General features: G+C 38.1%; 1 protein-coding gene and 1 non-coding gene across 6 annotated transcripts in view; one reads left to right on the top strand and one right to left on the bottom strand.

Moving 5' to 3' along the window:
* MAGI2 (membrane associated guanylate kinase, WW and PDZ domain containing 2) overlaps positions 1 to 14947 on the top strand; it is a 1519032-nt gene that overhangs the window by 927980 nt on the left and 576105 nt on the right. The gene's annotated exons all lie outside the window — the stretch shown is intronic.
* LOC118916017 (U6 spliceosomal RNA) lies at positions 5910 to 6016 on the bottom strand. The gene has a single exon (XR_005026263.1). It is a non-coding gene; the product is annotated as a U6 spliceosomal RNA (small nuclear RNA).

Below are 14947 nucleotides of genomic sequence, written 5' to 3'. Positions count from 1 at the left end.
CCTAGGAATTTTAGTACTTTGATGCAATTGTGAATGGAGTTGTTTTCCTGATTTCTCTTTCTGTTGGTTCATGGATAGTGTATAGGAAAGCCACAGATTTCTGTGTGTTAATTTTGTATCCTGCAACTTTGCTGTATTACGATATCAGTTCTAGTAGTTTTGGAGTGGAGTCTTTAGGGTTTTTTATGTACATTATCATGTCATCTGCAAATAGTGACAGTTTAACTTCTTCTTTACCAATCTGGATTCCTTGTATTTTTTTGTTTTGTCTGATTGCCGTGGCTAGGACCTCCAGTACTATGTTAAATAACAGTGGGGAGAGTGGGCATCCCTGTCTAGTTCCCGATCTCAGAGGAAAAGCTTTCAGCTTCTCGCTGTTCAATATAATGTTGTCTGTGGGTTTATCATAAATGGCCTTTATTATGTTGAAGTACTTGCCCTCTATACCCATTTTGCTGAGAGTTTTTATCATGAATGGATGTTGAACATTGTCAAATTCTTTTTCAGCATCTATGGAGATGATCATGTGGTTTTTGTCTTTCTTTTTGTTGATGTGGTGGATGATATTGATGGACTTTCGAATGTTGTACCATCCTTGTATCCCTGGGATGAATCCCACTTGGTCATGGTGTATGATCCTTTTGATGTATTTTTGAATTCGGTTTGCTAATATTTTGTTGAGTATTTTTGCATCTATATTCATCAGGGATATTGATCTGTAGTTTTCTTTTTTGGTGGGTTTTGCCTGGTTTTGGTATTAGGGTGATGTGAGCTTCATAGAATGAGTTTGGGAGTATCCCCTCCTCTTCTATTTTTTGGAAAACTTTAAGGAGAATGGGTATTATGTCTTCCCTGTATGTTTGATAAAATTCCGAGGTGAATCTATCTGGCCCGGGGGTTTTGTTCTTTGGTATTTTTTTGATTACCACTTCAATTTCATTGCTGGTAATTGGTCTGTTTAGATTTTCTGTTTCTTTCTGGGTCAGTCTTGGAAGGTTGTATTTTTCTAGGAAGTTGTCCATTTCTCCTAGGTTTCCCAGCTTGTTAGCATATAGGTTTTCATGGTACTCTCTAATTATTCTTTGTATTTCTGTGGGGTCCATCGTGATTTTTTTGTTTCTCGTTTCTGATACTGTTGATTTGTGTTGACTCTCTTTTCCTCTTAATAAGTCTGTCTAGAGGCTTATCTGTTTTGTTTATTTTCTCGAAGAACCAGCTCTTGGTTTCATTGATTTTTGCTATTGTTTTATTCTTCTCAATTATATTTATTTCTTCTCTGATCTTTATTATGTCCCTCCTTCTGCTGACCTTAGGCCTCATTTGTTCTTCTTTTTCCAATTTTGATAATTGTGACATTAGACCATTTATTTGGGATTGTTCTTCCTTTTGTAAATATGCCTGGATTGCTGTATACTTTCCTCTTAAGACTGCTTTTGCTGTGTCCCATAGAAGTTGGGGCTTTGTGTTGTTGTTGTCATTTGTTTCCATATATTGCTGGATCTCCATTTTGATTTGGTCATTGATCCATTGATTATTTAGGAGTGTGTTTTTAAGCCTCCATGTGTTTGTGAGCCTTTTTGCTTTCTTTGAACAGTTTATTTCTAGTTTTATGCCTTTGTGGTCTGAAAAGTTGGTTGGTAGGATTTCAATGTTTTTGAATTTACTGAGGCTCTTTTTGTGGCCTAGTATGTGGTCTATTCTGGAGAATGTTCCATGTGCACTTGAGAAGAATGTGTATCCTGTTACTTTTGGATGTAGAGTTCTGTAGATGTCTATGAGGTCCATCTGTTCTAGTGTGTTGTTCAGTGCCTCTGTGTCCTTACTTATTTTCTGTCTGGTGGATCTGTCCTTTAGAGTGAGTTTTGTGTTGAAGTCTCCCAGAATGATTGCATTGCATTCTATTTCCTCCTTTAGTTCTGTTAGTATTTGTTTCAGGTATGTTGGTGCTCCTGTATTGGGTACATATATATTTATAATGATTATATCCTCTTGTTGAACTGAGCCCTTCATCATTATGTAATGTCCTTCTTTGTCTTTTGTTACTTTCTTTATTTTGAAGTCTGTTTTGTCTGATACCAGAATTGCAACACCTGGTTTCTTCTCTCTGTTGTTTGCATGAAATATCTTTTTCCATCCCTTGACTTTAAGTCTGTGCATGTCTTTAGGTTTGAGGTGAGTCTCTTGTAAGCAGCATATGGATGGATCTTGCTTTTTTATCCATTCTATTACTCTGTGTCTTTTGATTGGTGCATTCAGTCCATTTACATTTAGGGTGATTATTGAAAGGTATGTAGTTATGGCCATTGCAGGCTTTAAGTTTTTGGTTACCAAAGGTTCAGGGTTAGCTTCTTTACTATCTTACTGTCTAACTTAACTCACTCGTTCAGCTATTATAAACGCGGTCTGATGATTCTTTATTTCTCTCCCTTCTTATTCCTCCTCCTCCCTTCTTCATATGTTGGGTGTTTTGTTCTGTGCTCTTTTTAGGAGTGCTCCCATCTAGAGCAGTCCCTGTAGGATGCCCTGTAGAGGTGGTTTGTGGGAGGCAAATTCCCTCAACTTTTGCTTGTCTGGGAATTGTTTAATCCCTCCTTCATATTTGAATGATATTCGTGCTGGATACAGTAGTCTTGGTTTGAGGCCCTTCTGTTTCATTGCATTAAGTATATCATGCCATTCTCTTCTGGCCTGTAGGGTTTCTGTTGAGAAGTCTGATGAGAGCCTGATGGGTTTTCCTTTGTAGGTAACCTTTTTTCTCTCTGGCTGCCTTTAATACTTTGTCCTTGTCTTTGATCTTTGCCATTTTAATTATTATGTGTCTTGGTGTTGCCCTCCTTGGATCCCTTGTCATGGGAGTTCTGTGTACCTCTGTGATCTGAGAGGCCATTTCCTCCCCTAGTTTGGGGAAGTTTTCAGCAATTATTTCTTCAAAGACACTTTCTATCCCTTTTTCTCTCTCTTCTTCTTCTGGTACCCCTATAATGTGGATATTTTTCCATTTCAATTGGTCACTCAGCTCTCTTAGAATTCTTTCATTCCTGGAGAGCCTTTTATCTCTCTCTGCATCTGCTTCTCTGCATTCCTGTTCTCTGTTTTCTAGTCCATTAATGGTCTCTTGCATCTCGTCCATTCTGTTTTGAAGTCCTTCCAGAGCTTGTTTTATTTCTGTATTCTCCTTCCTTAGTTCTTGCATATTTCTCTGCAAGTCCATCAGCATGGTTATGACTTTTGTTTTGAATTCTTTTTCAGGAAGACTGGTTAAATCTATCTCCCCAGGTTCCTTCTCAGGGGAAGATGTAGCAGATGCCAAAGCTGTCTGGGTTAGTCTTGTCTGGATTATATTTTTTTGCCTTTTTATGTTGATAGGTGCTATTGACTGTCAGCTGGGAGAGCCAAACTTTCCACTTGCTACTGGCCTTTCTTTATTGGGACAACTGCGACCCCTAGTGGCTCGTGTTGGGCAATTGCGTGTAGACTGGGTCTTTGTGTCTTGGCCAGCCTTTCTGAGGGCATGGTCTGCCTTAGGATGCTTCTCTGCTTTCTCAGCGCCCAGAGGGCTGATGGACGGGGGTGCTGTTTGGCTGGTTAACTCCATGAGGGGTCTCAGAGCTGTTGCCCAAGTGGTTAGTGCGCCTGGTTTTCCCTGTAATTTCCAGCCACTGGGCTGTGACCTGTGTTGTGTCTGTCCAGCTGTTACGTCCCTGTCCCTTTAAGACTTTCAAAAAGCACTCGCTTTTCTTTGTCACAGGGGCATCAGCTTCGGAACCTACTCAGAGGTCTTGCTGCCCTGATTCCCTAGTTTCCAGCCCTCCACGCATGCACTGTGTCTGTGCTCTGGTGCGGGTGGCTGGGGATGGGTGTTTAGCAGTCCTGGGCTCCCTCTCCCTCCCGCCAGGAGCTGGGGAGAGGTGTGCTCGGGTCCCGCCGGGCCGGGGCTTGTATCTTACCCCTTTCACCAGGCACTGGGCTCTCGCATGTGTGGATGTAGTCTGGCTGTTGTCCTGTGTCTTCTGGTCTCTCTTTTAGGATTAGTTGTATTTGTTGTATTTTCAAAAATATGTATGTTTTTGGGAGGAGATTCCCACTGTCCTACTCACGCCGCCATGTTGGCTCCGCCCCTCACATAAATATTCTTAAGATAAATGACTGGATAATTTCCAATTATTCTGAAGTTAGAAACTACATATTCTTTGGACCCAATAATGTCGGGCTCTTTTTAAGTCAGGAATCTTGTATGTTGTATACTGCAAAGCAACTGATGAATGTGCTAAATTAAATAGATCTATAAAACTATGGGTACATTACCAAATTGTTAAAATTAATGTATTAATAAAATGTAAATTTACAACTTCATTCTTTTTAAAATCTTAGCATGTTAGTATGTTGCTTTATTTCCACTTTTTGAGACACTCATCTGTCCCCCAGGGATATGTACTGATAGCTACAGGCCACTTTGACAAAGCCTTTGTTTACAGTTGGGGAGGAAATAGTACATCATTGTCTTGGTTCCATTAAAAGTCCACATTCAGCAAGTATTGACTCTATAGCATCATACTACACTAATAGACAGTGACTGCAATGGGGTGGGAGGGTGGGTAAGGACTTGATAATATAGGTGAATGTTGAAACCACAATGTTGCTCATATAAAACCTTCATAAGATTGTATATCAATGTTACTTTAATAAAAAAAGGCCACATTCAGAGAGTGTTGCATATACTCATCATCTTAGAAGCAAAACATATTCATCATAACTTAAAGATATTTTACACTGGGAAGCTTCTTTACCCTGTTATATTATCACATTTTTCTTTATATTCATACCCTTGTACTGACCCTCATTTTAGTACTCTCCTTGTTTGTTTTCTTTTTAATATTAGTTCCGTCAGGTTTATATTCTCTCACAATTTAGATTTTCTTTTTACTTATCTTTCAGTACTTTGTTTCTACCAAAAGCTCACTGATAGTATTTGCCTTCCTTATTTTTGCTTTGTTTATCCTTGCCTTCCCTGGAAAACTGAGAATCCTATATTGATTCTCTATTATGTTCTCACTTTATATCCTAAAATCTTCCTCTACTGGGATATGCTACAATTTATACTTCAATTGGTCTTTTTTCTTGTTTCTGGCTCTTACATTTCAATACATTTTTTTTACCTGTAAACTGTGGGGACCAACAAAGAGAATATGGAAGTGATATTTACAGATGTTCCCTCAAGGCAATGGCTGGCTGAATACACTGGAAATTTAACCAAAGTGACTTCTCTGACCTGTCTTTAGAAGCAATACTGTCTTAGAAATGAGCATACTCATGGGTATTTTGTTCAAATGAAAGTTGTGTGCTTTAGCATGGTATATGCTCAAAAACTGATGTAATTTACCCTGATTTGCCATATTTCCCATGTTATTCAGTAAAATAAGCCTAACAATATATGAAAATCTGCCCTTTTGGCAAATGGGTCCTACATACTTAATATTTGCCTGAATGAAACTCATCATTCAATTGCTCTTTTATCTCATTTTCTCTTCATCATTTAATAAATTATATTATCCCTATAGCTCAGAAAATATAACATTTCCTTCTTTTTTTGTTCTTTAATTTTCAAATTCTTGTCCCTTCATATAGGCAGGCCTTCTTGGTAGTAATTAGGCTGATGGGGGGAATAAGAATGTTTGTCTCTGAGTATGCAAAGGCACTAAGCTAACAAAGGAAGAGGTATGCTTTATTTTCATTTTTTTCTTATTTTGTTCTTTAATTTAAATATCTGCTTCCTTTCTGCATCATCCTCTGTGAATATTCATTCTCATGTCAACTAATCACATCCCGTGTTTTTTTTTTCATTTTAAAGAATAGTGCTTTATTAAGTTTTATTCACAGAAAAATAAGCTTTGATCTATGTTGACTGCCAGACAAATATGGAACGTTTCACGAATTTGCATGTCATCCTTGTGCAAGGGCCATGCTAATCTTCTCTGTATCATTCCAATTTTAGTATATGTGCTGCCGAAGCGAGCACACATCCCCTGTATTTTTGTTGCTTATTTTTTTGTATTCTTGGGTGTCCTTACAATTACCATTGATTTAATTCTATCATATACAGTTAGAGACCACAATTGCTTCTTAGTAGACTTCTCTAACTTCTTATTACAGAATTGGACTCAAATATTTAATAGAATTGTTTATATTCCTCCAACATGGGTTTCCAATTATTCAAAAAGTGTTTTTGCTTTTCATGTGCCATTTAGATTTTACTTAAATCCTGTATTAGTGAAAAAAATGCATCCTCATGGCATCTATTTTTAAGAAACAATAGTAAAAGTAAAAATCACATAGTAGAGTAGCGATGCATTCCCAAAAGTGAAGAAAGTGGAACTTCAAAGCTGTCTCAAAATAACAAATGTTTCATCAAGATCTTGTCAAAGTTAACAAAATACATTAAAGATGAGCATGAAAATATTGAGACAGCAGGTTGAGAAGCTGGAGTCTGGGCTGTGAGGGGAAGCTGCTGTGGGGAGGAAATGGTCAGGTTGCTAGAGAGAAAATGGACTGACAGGCCTTGCTAAGGGGTGGGGGAACTCAGGTCGTAGAATAGTCACTTGCAACCTTTTGGTGCTAGTAATCCTCTTTAAAGTACAAGAATTGTTGGCAGTGTACTTAAAGGAATCAAACAGAACTACAATACTGCAGTGTTCAGAGCTGGCTAATTGTCTGATGGAGTTGTTTGCATCCCAGCCTGCACCTTTGTATTCTAGAAAGTTCTGAGCTCTTTGATGTCAGTTAAACCATGCCACCTTGTCCATTTCATTTTCTGGCAAAAAATCATAGACTCTATCCTCATTTGTAGCAAAAAATAAGTTCAAAAAATGTATTGAAATGCAGAAGATGGCTAGTGAAGGATGCAGTGCTCCAGGGGGTCAAGGCCTTGGTGAGAACCACTGTGGCCTAAAGGAAGCAGGGTTATTTGTCTAAGTATGCAACTGAGGCCTAGGAGTTACAGGTCCAAATGCTAGTCTTGGATTTGCCATGAACGTGTTGGACCTTCACTGAGAGGGCACTAGGAGAGCATGAGCATGGTAGTTAAATCACTGATGAGTTGCACGTGATAGGGGAATGAGACTTGTCCTGAGTGACCTTAAGGAGTGGAACTAGGAAAAATAATAAAGAGAGGCAAATTTTGTAGCCTGATATAAAGCAATGCTTTCTAATAGCTAGAGTTAATGAAATAATAAACTGAATGCATTGGTAAACATTTGGGGTTGCCAAACATGGGCTAAGAGCTCTCTTGGCCAGATTGTTCAAAAGGGGATGCACACAGGATAAATACTTGGATTGAAATAACTAAAATATCAAAACAATCTAGATGTAATGGTTTATTTTGTCACCTTGATTGAACCATGGGATGCCCAGATATCTGATAAAACATTGTTTCTGTGTGTGTCTGAAAGCATGTTCCTGGAAGAGATTAGCTTTTGAACTGGTGAATTAAGTAAAGCAGTTTGGTGCCTCCCCAGTGTGGTGGGCATCACCTGATCTGTTAAAGGCCTGAGTAGAGCAAAAAGTAGAGAGATTGAATTTGCTCTCTACCTGATTGAGCTGAGACACTGATATTCTACCGCTTGTGTGCCTCATTCTCAGGCTTATATGTCCTATTGGTTCAGTTTCTCTGGAGAACCTTAACTAATACACTACCCATAATTTTCACAATGTTTCTTCAATGAAATTATTATTTTAATCCTTTTTGCAGAGGAGGAATCTGAAACTCAAAGATGTTAAACTTTGTAACTGTAAGAAATCTCTCAGTAAGTGGCAAAACTGAAATTGTTTCCAGCAGTCTTTGACAAACAGTCTGTGCTTGGCAGAACATTTTCCTATTGGGAATATATGTAGTCAATGTAAGACCGAATTTTGCCCTTACTTCCTTTTCCATAGCTGGACAACTGGCTCCAAGTCTGTGCCCTTCTGGTCATGCCTCTGTGACTTTCAAGTTCCTTCTGACCATGATATCCCATCATTCTAAGCCATTATTTCCTAAAGTGCGCTTCAAATGACACAGGACAATGAAATTCTACTACCACCCCTAAAGAGGAAGGAAGCATTCTGAGGCCAAACAAGCTTGGAAAATATAGGAAACTATCTACCTTATCTTCCTTGGAAGATTCATATTACGAATTTGTATTTTAAAATTTTGAGAAGTCCTACAGTAAAGAAGCTGTTTAAATTTGTATTTCTGGCATTTTTCAAACTTGTCAGACCGTGAAAATGCTTATCATGGAGCTCTATTAAAGATCTCAGAACCTGTGTTCTGGAGGACACATTTGAAAATAATGCTGCCATTCACCCCTCCAGGCCTCCACTGTGTTCCCTGAGTGTCAAGTGATTGAGGTGGATGGCCTGAGAGAGTTCTGCTGGCCCACAGTGTGTCCTACTGATGTTCTATCCACACGACAACTCTGCCCTGAGTGGTCACTAGGCCTCAGCCTCCAGAAACCCCACCAGGTCAGCTTGGGCTCCCTCAAAGCCAGTAAACCAGCAAGGAGAGACAGGGGTGGTAGGGGGGTAATAAGAACAAAGATGGTTCATGTCCTCAAGTCAGTACTACCTACCTACTGTGACTTCAGAAAAATATTTATTAAATTTCTCTTTGCAAAATTTTAAGTGCCTAACAAACCAGATAAAAAAACTCTCATTTTATTGTATAAATCAACACATACACACTAGGGATTAAATAACGTTAAATTGGAAATTTTGAGTGAGACCCTAAGATTCAATAGCATTAGTGATAATGATGATGATAAATAGCAAAAAGAAACCTTTATGTGTTAGGCTTTATTCAACAATGATAAAAATATAGCTATAATCATTTAATCTACATAAGAACATTATGAGGTAGATATATTATTATGATCACCATTATGTAGATGAAGACACTGAGGCCCCTGCAGATAAAGTAACTGGATTTAATGCTACTAAGTGGCAGGGAGCTGATATGGAAGGGTAGGAGTGTATGAAATGGGGAGAAAGGGCTGTGAAGAGGTTTAACTTGGAGAAAGTTATGCTGTGACTCTGTCCCCATCAAGATGGAGGGATGAAGAGTCATTGTCCCCTTACCACCAGTCAATAGAGGGTCATAATTTGTGTCCCCTGAAGTTTGGGATTGCCACTAGACTGGTATCTCTGTTGAGCCTAAAAAATCGAAAGGCTTTTATCCATTTCTGGAAAGGAAGAAGTAAAATTGTCCATGTTTGGAGACAACATGTTTTTATATATAGAAAACTCTACAGTCTCCATAAAAAACTGTTAGAACTAACAAATGAATTCAGTAAAGTTGGAGGACACAAAACCAACATACAGAAGTGTTGTTGTCTTATACACAAACAACAAATTATATGAAAAGGAAATTAGAAATAGAATTCCACTTACGATACTAGCAAAAGAATAAAAAATTTAAGAATTAACTATGGAAGCAAAAGACTTGTACACTGAAAACTACAAAACTTCAATGAAAACATTTAAAGACAGAAACAAATGGAAAGACATTCTATATTCATGGATTAGAATATTTAATATTGTAAAACATCCACACTACCCAAAGTGAGCTGAAGAATTATATAATCCCTGTAAAAATGCCAAAATCATTTTTTTTTTTTTACAGAAACAGGAAAAAAAAAAACCTGTAATTCATTTGGAACCACAAATGACCACAAATAGATAAACCAGTCATGAGAAAGAAGAACAAAGCTGGAGGCACCATACTTCCTGATTTCAAAATATATTACAGAGCTAAAATAATCAAACAGCATGGTGCTGGCATAAAAACATATATAAACTAATGGAATTGAATAGAGAGATCAGAAAAAAATATACATATATACAGTGAACTGATGTACAACACAAATGTGCCAAGAATATGTAATGGGGTAAAGGATAATATCTTAAAAAATGGTGCTGGGAAAACTGAATATACACATACAAAAGAATTAAATTGGACATTATCTTATACCATACACAAAAATAAACTCAAAATGAATTAAAGACTTAAACATAAGGCCTGATACCAAAAAATTATTGGAAGAAAATGGGAAAAGTATCATGACATTGCTCTTGGCATTAGTTTAATGGATATGACATTAAAGGCTAGGGAACAAAACCAAATATAAACAGGTAGAACTACATCAAACTAAAAAGCTCTGCACAGCAAAGGAAACCATCAACAGAGTGAAAAGGCAAACTACTGAATGGGGGGAAAATATTTTCAAATCATATATCTGATAAGGGGCTAATATCTGAAATATATAAAGAATTAATATAACTCAGTAGCAAAAAAAAAAACCTATTAAAAAATGTGCAGAAAATCCAAATAGACACATTTTCCAAAGGAGATATACAGATGGCCAAGAGAGACATTATTAATCATCAGAGATGGTGCAAATCAAAACCACTATGAGATACCACCTCACACCTATAGTTAGAATGGCCATTATCAAAAAGACTAGAAATAGCAAGTGTTGGTGAGGATGTGTAGTAAAGGGAACCCTCATGCACTACTGATGAGATTGTAAATTGGTGCAACCACTGTAAAGTTCCTCAAAAAATTAAAAACTGAACTACCACATCATCCAGTAATTTTACTTTCGGGTATTTATCTGAAGAAATTAAAAACACTAACCAAAAAGATATATGTACCCCCATGGTCATTGCAGTGTTATTTACAATAGCCAAGATATGGAAGCAATCTAAGTGTCCATGCCATGGCTGAATGGATAAAGATGTGGGATATATATCCTACATATATATATATATATGGAGAGAGAGAGAGAGAGAGAGAGAGAGAGAATGGAATATTACTCAGCCATAAAAATTTGTAATTGGCAACATGTTTAGATCTCAAGGGCATTACGTTAAGTGAAATAAGTCAGACAGTGAAAGACAAATACCATATGATCTCAAACAAAATCAAAACTAACCAAGCAAACAAACATGCTCACAGATACAGAGACCAGATGGGCAGTTGCCAGAGGCAGGGGGTGGGGGGCTGGGAGAAATAGGTGAAGGAGATCAAAAGGTAAAAAGAAAGAGAAACTTTTCAAAATATAGTGAGCAATAAGTATTTCTAGAAGATAGAAAATGAGGAAAGAAAAGAAAGAACAACAGTTTGTTGACTTAATCAAATTCTATCACAATCATTTGTTTATGTCTTTCCAGCTGGACTTTAGGCCCTTTGATTCAGGGAGACTTTCTTCCTTATATTTATAGCCCTAGAACCCACAGTAGCTGGCACACATAATAATCAATAAATAGCTATTGGAAGAAAAAAAAGTGGGTTAATCTCCTAAATATATCAGGAACTCAAGAGAGAGAAAAAAAACTGTTAAAAAATAGGCTATGAGCTTAGAATTCTCTCTGTTTCTCATTCTCAGTGCTAAATGTCACGAGTCATGAGGGATATTTTTGACTACTCATGAGATGGACTATATGGTACAGTCTTCATTCAAAGGAAATTTAATACAAATGAAGAACTCTGCTAAGTATCTCTGACTTCTGATAACTGCTAGTACTGCCAGCCCTAGAATCTGGACCCTTACCACTAGGCTACTGCCATTGGACTCTAGACAGCATCCCCAGCTCTCTCTGCTTTAGGTCAGTCACTCTGATTCAAAGTCCAAGAGGATCTGATGACTGAGATTAGGTCACACAACTGCATCCTCGCCACCAAGTTCAGTGGCTTTTCCCACCACTGCAGTGGAAGTTGGTCTCCTCACAGTACTCACACAGTCCTGGGTTTCCCAAATGGGGATGGGTTGAAATGCTAAACAAGCCAACAGTAATGTCCTACCCACCCCCAGAGTTATGGGCAGAGGGAGTTGGTCAAGCATAAAGGCCCTTGTAGGAGGTATGTTTGAAAAACAGTGTCATTGGGTCATCAGTGTTCATGTAATTCCATAATATAAAGTATTCAGAGGCTTGTCAGACCTTGGAAAATTTGTGCTACATTTATAAATATATTCAAAGAAGGGGAAGGGATTAAAATTTTAAAATTAGAAATGGTGAAATCTTTTTGATTGAAGAAGCAACATTTTTGCATATGTAAAAACAAAATGCCAAGAAAGCAGAAAATGTAAAGGAAATAATGGGAGGGGCATGTTCAGCAGAATACAAGGGCATGTAAATGGCAAGACAAGGGGAAATTTTATAGAGCAGTCATTTTAACTATATATTAAAACTTTATTGATGCCATAAAATCCAAATACTATCAACCCGGATTCTCTGTCAAAAGTAGGCTGCCACATGAAAAGATAAAGTGAATTTGGATGTAAAAGAGAAACTGGAAATCGGTGTAACATTTTAGAGAATGTCCATATATTAGAGAATATATATGTGAAATACTATATATATCATCCCCCGATCTTTCTGGCTCTCCTCCCCTCTTATTATCTTTGACTAATTCTGTCTCACTCACCTTTGCTTACACTTATTGCTCTGCCTGAACCTATACACAGCCTCCAACTGTATTGTCCTTCAGAAAAACATAAACTGAAATTCTCCTAAACTGAGCACACCATGTCCTCAAAACCTCTCTCCCTTCTGTGGTCCTGGCATCAGTAAATATCCTAGTGATTAACATGATTGCCCAAATCAGAGGCCTAGCAGTCACCCTTGACTCCCCACAACATTCACACAGTCATCAAGCCCCTCCAATTCTAACCCTGCAAAAACATCTTCATACATCGGCTCTGGTCTCTTCTCAAAGTCCCTGCCATTTTTCATACTCTTAGCATCTCAGAGAGCACCAAAAGCTCCTCACTGGCTTTTCTCTCTTGGTGTTAAGCTAATACACAAATCTGATCATGTTACTTCTCTGTTCACATAGCTTCCATCAGCTTATCCATAAAATTCTTCTAGCCGTAGGGTGATATGGCCCCTCTGATTCCTGGCAGCCCCATTCCCCTCCACATCACCAATGCCTACAAACTCCTTGAAGTTGCCCTAAAATGTTACACTCCTTTGTGCCTCTGTGCTTGGATTCTCCTCTGTTCTCCTCCAGGGCCTGCTGGTGAAATTCTGTTCGTCCCCAAACAGACTTCACTGTCCTTTGTGCTCTGTGCCCCCTGTGGTCTTCCTCATAGTAAGTACAGAATGTTATGTTTTGGTTGTCAGTTTTTTGTCAGTCTACTAGACTTTTAAACTCCCTAGTACAATTACTAGGATAGAGTGGGTGTTCAGTGAATCTTCGCTGCATAGACTGGTTAGATTAAAGAGCACTTCACTATGCAATGTGCTAACCAGTGTTAGGCCCATGTAGTCGTTCTCTTTAAAGGATTAATGTGTCAATATTCATTATCTCAGTGAATAATTCTCTGTCCATCCATATGCCTAAATTGAAGGCTAAGAGTCACTCTTCACATTCCTTCTCCCTCACCTCCATATCCAAGACCACTCAACATTGAATCATTTGAATCCTTCTAACCATCATTTGAATCGTTCCATTCCTCCTCAGTTTCACCATTACCGTCAACCCCATCTAAGATGCACACTTCTTCCTGGACTGTTGCAGTAAATCTCCTAAATGGCTTATGTACATAGAGTCTGGACTCTCTCCACTCCAGTCTGCACATTGCATCCAGAGTGATTTTTGCAAAATGCAGAGTCAGCCCCACTTATCTTCCAGTGTCACCCACGCACATACACACATATACAAAAGTCCCTGGATCCATTTGCTTTGCAGAGTAAGAATTGGAGGCAATCTGGTTTTCCATCACTGGGAGTATAGATACATAAAATGCAGTGAGGATGCATGGAGTCTTTCTTACACAGCAGTCAGAAACGTCAGGTTACATGTACACCCAACAAGAAGAATGGATCTTAAAAACATTATTCTAACTAGAAAAAAGAAGAAGCTAAATAAGAGCTATAGCATAATGTCATTTACATGAATTTAAATGTATTTATACGAAACACCCTTTAACATCAGCAAGGATATATTAAAATAAAAGGTATACCTCTTACACTTCCTGTTCCCATTCCCTGCCTGATTTTTTTCCCTTAGCACTTCACATCTAACCAACTAATGTTTTACTTATTTATATTATTATTTCTGTCTTCCTCATTACAAATGTAAGCTCCCTAAGGGATTTAAATCTCTTTGGTTTATTGCTATTTTCCCAGTTCCTAGAGTGCCATGTGGCCTATAGAAGGTGCTCAATACATATTAACCTGATGAATACATTTTTATGTGTTACGTTAGAATATTTGTCCATGGTGTATGTGTGGAATAATGGGATTCAGTGTGAGGATAAAAGGCAAGCAGTAAATTAATCAAACAAATCAGCAATAGGCAGGGAGACCAAAATCTTTGACATGATCTTCAAAATCTCCCAGGTTCTAGTTCATATCTACCTCTGGCATGTCATCTCTCCCAGGGTCTCCCTGCCCATCAGTATATTTCAGCCACCTTCTCCCACTTCTTGAACTGCACCATCCTGCCACCCCAGGACCATCATGTCTATTGTTTGTCTAAAGAACTTTTCCCGCCCTTACCTTTCTCTCCCCAGGAGTTCTTTGCCAGTGAAAGAGCTGCTTCATTGAGGTACCCTTCCTGATACCTTTAGTCCATAATGTTCTCTTGGAATTCTCTAATCAGTCCTATTTCTTCTGGATACCTACACATGCACAAATCGAATGTAACTCTGCATTTGATTTTATGTTATTTCATTAGTACCAACCTACCTCCCCAGTCTGTCAGGAACTGTTTGGTTTAATTATTGTACTTCTGCCTAACACATTACCTGACCCAGTGGGTATTCAGTAAGTATCAGCCATTGGAATGGACAAGTCTCTTTTTATATGAGAATATGAGGAAATAGAATTACATGAGGAAAATAGAAATTTTATTTGCCACAATTCCTCTAAATCAAGGAAGCTTCACCCTTTGAACTTTTTAGTCTGTTTC

This window comes from Manis pentadactyla, chromosome 7 (assembly GCF_030020395.1).
Source record: "Manis pentadactyla isolate mManPen7 chromosome 7, mManPen7.hap1, whole genome shotgun sequence".
NCBI lineage: Eukaryota > Metazoa > Chordata > Mammalia > Pholidota > Manidae > Manis > Manis pentadactyla.
This window is presented reverse-complemented; position numbering and strand designations above follow the sequence as displayed.